This window comes from Schistocerca serialis, unplaced genomic scaffold (assembly GCF_023864345.2).
Source record: "Schistocerca serialis cubense isolate TAMUIC-IGC-003099 unplaced genomic scaffold, iqSchSeri2.2 HiC_scaffold_322, whole genome shotgun sequence".
Classification (NCBI taxonomy): domain Eukaryota; kingdom Metazoa; phylum Arthropoda; class Insecta; order Orthoptera; family Acrididae; genus Schistocerca; species Schistocerca serialis.
The window spans coordinates 1-5324 of record NW_026047892.1 but is presented as its reverse complement, the minus strand read 5'-3'; the positions used below and the strand labels follow the sequence as shown (position 1 = coordinate 5324).

The 5324-nt window shown below is 58.8% G+C and overlaps 2 non-coding genes across 2 annotated transcripts; both read left to right on the top strand.

The window, feature by feature from the left end:
- The first annotated feature begins 1496 nt into the window (after positions 1-1496).
- Positions 1497-3405, top strand: LOC126445083 (small subunit ribosomal RNA). Its single transcript, XR_007582907.1, has one exon. It is a non-coding gene; the product is annotated as a small subunit ribosomal RNA (ribosomal RNA).
- Positions 3406-3759: 354 nt separating this feature from the next.
- LOC126445072 (5.8S ribosomal RNA) lies at positions 3760-3914 on the top strand. The gene has a single exon (XR_007582898.1). It is a non-coding gene; the product is annotated as a 5.8S ribosomal RNA (ribosomal RNA).
- Positions 3915-5324: the final 1410 nt, after the last annotated feature.

Below are 5324 nucleotides of genomic sequence, written 5' to 3'. Positions count from 1 at the left end.
CGATGTACGCAAAACCCACAAACTGTACTGCACATTGGTCCGTATGTACTGAATGATACATCGTGGCACATGTGTGACCGTACGACGACTGCGCCTAGCAACGGCAGACCATACAGTCCAAATATTGTGCACGCAGCTACGTGTCGTCTCCCTATAAGAGCTGGATTGCAGTGTGGTACGCCATTCAGACGTGTGGGAGGAACGGACGCCCTGGATGGCGATCAGCATGAGCAGTCTGTTGATGTAGTGGAGCGTGTATTCGGACGTAGTCGTCTCTTCTCACACACCGTGATAGCATGTTGCACCGCGTTCCACATCTGCGACATCCTGCAGAGGCCGGCTGACAGTCGTTCGCTGCAATGGACACCGCATACGTACGGGGGCTACCTTCCACGTGTTCTCGAGGCGTGCACATGTTGTTGCGTCTATGTGGGCAGACGTAGTGTGTTGTGACACCTGACACAGGCATGCAATACTCGTTGCAAATGGCGATGGACGTCTACGTTTGCTGGTGACGTTACGCAAATGAACAACAGGTAACCCGTTGTGGTGCGGTTGTTCTCGCTAGAGGTGAATCAGTGTTGGCGACGATCGGTCGAGCTATTAACCGGTTGTTTCAGGGATACCCACCATGCCCACGAACGTGAAAGGGGACCCACCATGCCCACGAACGCGAAAGGGGATCTGGGTGTGAGGCGATACGCGGCGGTGGCTGGGTGGGACCGTCCCCGGCCGGTGAGGGGGGGCCGCCCGGCGTGCTGGCAGCGCGGTGCGTGGGCGCACGCGCTACAGCCGGCTGGTGGGGGCGGCCAGTGGCAGGCGCGCCGGCCGACGGACGCGGCAGGCGGCGCAGCTGCGCGCCGGCGCCCCCTGCTCGCGGCGCCTTGCGGCCAAAGTAGGTCCTCGCGGGCCCGGTGCGAAGCGCGGTGGCCATCTGCAGTGTGCTGGTCCGATTGAGGACTGTGTGCGCTGAGGATGCGCCGCCGCCCGGCGCTCGGCGCCGCGACGCCGTCTGCTGCTCGGTCGCCCCAGCGGTTCTCGCAGGTGGTTTGTATCGCAGCTGTGCGGACGTGTTGGCGCGTGCGCTGTGCTGGGAGAGTTCGCTTCGGCACCCAAGTGGGGCTTTTGTCCTTCTGTGGCGCTGGCGTTGGAGCTGCCGGTCACCGTAGGTGGCGCGTGTTGTCTCCCGCCGGCAATGCCACGACAGCACGCTCCCGGGCCTCTGTCGGCAGCGGCAAGCTCAGTTGGGAGCACGGGTGGTCGCACCTAAAGCGTCTACTCGCCTAACTCCGGGCGATTGCGCCTCTCTCGAACCCGACCAAGTACTTAGGACGGCGCTGCGCGCCGCCGGGACCTGAGAGGGTTTCGAGGTGTGTTGTGCAGGGGAGCTCAGCCTCCTCCTGTTTGCAGAATAATTGAGCGGACGCTTGCGTGTTCGCGCGGGCCCCCGGGACACACTCCCGGGCGGCCGGCTGCTCAGCTCTAGTTGACGCAGCTCCCTGGTTGATCCTGCCAGTAGTCATATGCTTGTCTCAAAGATTAAGCCATGCATGTCTCAGTACAAGCCGCATTAAGGTGAAACCGCGAATGGCTCATTAAATCAGTTATGGTTCCTTAGATCGTACCCACGTTACTTGGATAACTGTGGTAATTCTAGAGCTAATACATGCAAACAGAGTCCCGACCAGAGATGGAAGGGACGCTTTTATTAGATCAAAACCAATCGGTCGGCTCGTCCGGTCCGTTTGCCTTGGTGACTCTGAATAACTTTGGGCTGATCGCACGGTCCTCGTACCGGCGACGCATCTTTCAAATGTCTGCCTTATCAACTGTCGATGGTAGGTTCTGCGCCTACCATGGTTGTAACGGGTAACGGGGAATCAGGGTTCGATTCCGGAGAGGGAGCCTGAGAAACGGCTACCACATCCAAGGAAGGCAGCAGGCGCGCAAATTACCCACTCCCGGCACGGGGAGGTAGTGACGAAAAATAACGATACGGGACTCATCCGAGGCCCCGTAATCGGAATGAGTACACTTTAAATCCTTTAACGAGTATCTATTGGAGGGCAAGTCTGGTGCCAGCAGCCGCGGTAATTCCAGCTCCAATAGCGTATATTAAAGTTGTTGCGGTTAAAAAGCTCGTAGTTGGATTTGTGTCCCACGCTGTTGGTTCACCGCCCGTCGGTGTTTAACTGGCATGTATCGTGGGACGTCCTGCCGGTGGGGCGAGCCGAAGGCGTGCGACCGCCTCGTGCGTGCTCGTGCGTCCCGAGGCGGACCCCGTTGAAATCCTACCAGGGTGCTCTTTATTGAGTGTCTCGGTGGGCCGGCACGTTTACTTTGAACAAATTAGAGTGCTTAAAGCAGGCAAGCCCGCCTGAATACTGTGTGCATGGAATAATGGAATAGGACCTCGGTTCTATTTTGTTGGTTTTCGGAACCCGAGGTAATGATTAATAGGGACAGGCGGGGGCATTCGTATTGCGACGTTAGAGGTGAAATTCTTGGATCGTCGCAAGACGAACAGAAGCGAAAGCATTTGCCAAGTATGTTTTCATTAATCAAGAACGAAAGTTAGAGGTTCGAAGGCGATCAGATACCGCCCTAGTTCTAACCATAAACGATGCCAGCCAGCGATCCGCCGCAGTTCCTCCGATGACTCGGCGGGCAGCCTCCGGGAAACCAAAGCTTTTGGGTTCCGGGGGAAGTATGGTTGCAAAGCTGAAACTTAAAGGAATTGACGGAAGGGCACCACCAGGAGTGGAGCCTGCGGCTTAATTTGACTCAACACGGGAAACCTCACCAGGCCCGGACACCGGAAGGATTGACAGATTGATAGCTCTTTCTTGATTCGGTGGGTGGTGGTGCATGGCCGTTCTTAGTTGGTGGAGCGATTTGTCTGGTTAATTCCGATAACGAACGAGACTCTAGCCTGCTAACTAGTCGCGTGACATCCTTCGTGCTGTCAGCGATTACTTTTCTTCTTAGAGGGACAGGCGGCTTCTAGCCGCACGAGATTGAGCAATAACAGGTCTGTGATGCCCTTAGATGTTCTGGGCCGCACGCGCGCTACACTGAAGGAATCAGCGTGTCTTCCTAGGCCGAAAGGTCGGGGTAACCCGCTGAACCTCCTTCGTGCTAGGGATTGGGGCTTGCAATTGTTCCCCATGAACGAGGAATTCCCAGTAAGCGCGAGTCATAAGCTCGCGTTGATTACGTCCCTGCCCTTTGTACACACCGCCCGTCGCTACTACCGATTGAATGATTTAGTGAGGTCTTCGGACTGGTACGCGGCATTGACTCTGTCGTTGCCGATGCTACCGGAAAGATGACCAAACTTGATCATTTAGAGGAAGTAAAAGTCGTAACAAGGTTTCCGTAGGTGAACCTGCGGAAGGATCATTACCGACTAGACTGCATGTCTTTCGATGTGCGTGTCGTGTCGCGCAACACGCAGCTACCTGTACGGCTCGCAGTAGCCGTGCGCCGCGTGCGGAACCACGCGTTCGTCTCAAAACTAACGGCAATGTTGTGTGGTACGAGCGCTGAAGCGCTGGAGCGGCTGGCCTGCGGCACCTGGCGCCTGGCGCCGGTTTTGAATGACTTTCGCCCCGACTGCCTGTCCGCTCCGGTGTGGAGCCGTACGACGCCCATCGGCCGTGAGGCCGTTGGACACTGAACGCTGGAACAGGGCCGCCACACGCCTCAGTCCCGCCTATGCAACTGTCTCGAAAGAGATGGTGGAAACTATGAAAAGATCACCCAGGACGGTGGATCACTCGGCTCGTGGGTCGATGAAGAACGCAGCAAATTGCGCGTCGACATGTGAACTGCAGGACACATGAACATCGACGTTTCGAACGCACATTGCGGTCCATGGATTCCGTTCCCGGGCCACGTCTGGCTGAGGGTCGGCTACGTATACTGAAGCGCGCGGCGTTTGCCCCGCTTCGCAGACCTGGGAGTGTCGTGGCCGCCTGTGGGGGCCGGCCGCGTCTCCTTAAACGTGCGATGCGCGCCCGTCGCCTGGCGGTTCGCATACCGGTACTTACTCGGTAGCGTGCACAGCCGGCTGGCGGTGTGGCGTGCGACACCTCGTACAACGACCTCAGAGCAGGCGAGACTACCCGCTGAATTTAAGCATATTACTAAGCGGAGGAAAAGAAACTAACAAGGATTCCCCCAGTAGCGGCGAGCGAACAGGGAAGAGTCCAGCACCGAACCCCGCAGGCTGCCGCCTGTCGTGGCATGTGGTGTTTGGGAGGGTCCACTACCCCGACGCCTCGCGCCGAGCCCAAGTCCAACTTGAATGAGGCCACGGCCCGTAGAGGGTGCCAGGCCCGTAGCGGCCGGTGCGAGCGTCGGCGGGACCTCTCCTTCGAGTCGGGTTGCTTGAGAGTGCAGCTCCAAGTGGGTGGTAAACTCCATCTGAGACTAAATATGACCACGAGACCGATAGCGAACAAGTACCGTGAGGGAAAGTTGAAAAGAACTTTGAAGAGAGAGTTCAAAAGTACGTGAAACCGTTCTGGGGTAAACGTGAGAAGTCCGAAAGGTCGAACGGGTGAGATTCACGCCCATCCGGCCACTGGCCTCCGCCCTCGGCAGATGGGGCCGGCCGCCCGCGCGGAGCAATTCGCGGCGGGGTCGTGTCCGGTTGCCTTTCCACTCGCCGCGGGGCGGGGCCGTTCCGGTGTGCGGTGGGCCGCACTTCTCCCCTAGTAGGACGTCGCGACCCGCTGGGTGCCGGCCTACGGCCCGGGTGCGCAGCCTGTCCTTCCGCGGGCCTCGGTTCGCGTCTGTTGGGCAGAGCCCCGGTGTCCTGGCTGGCTGCCCGGCGGTATATCTGGAGGAGTCGATTCGCCCCTTTGGGCGCTCGGGCTCCCGGCAAGCGCGCGCGGTTCTTCCCGGATGACGGACCTACCTGGCCCGGCCCCGGACCCGCGCCGCTGTTGGCTCGGGATGCTCTCGGGCGGAATAATCGCTCCCGTCAGCGGCGCTTCAGCTTTGGACAATTTCACGACCCGTCTTGAAACACGGACCAAGGAGTCTAACATGTGCGCGAGTCATTGGGCTGTACGAAACCTAAAGGCGTAATGAAAGTGAAGGTCTCGCCTTGCGCGGGCCGAGGGAGGATGGGGCTTCCCCGCCCTTCACGGGGCGGCGGCCTCCGCACTCCCGGGGCGTCTCGTCCTCATTGCGAGGTGAGGCGCACCTAGAGCGTACACGTTGGGACCCGAAAGATGGTGAACTATGCCTGGCCAGGACGAAGTCAGGGGAAACCCTGATGGAGGTCCGTAGCGATTCTGACGTGCAAATCGATC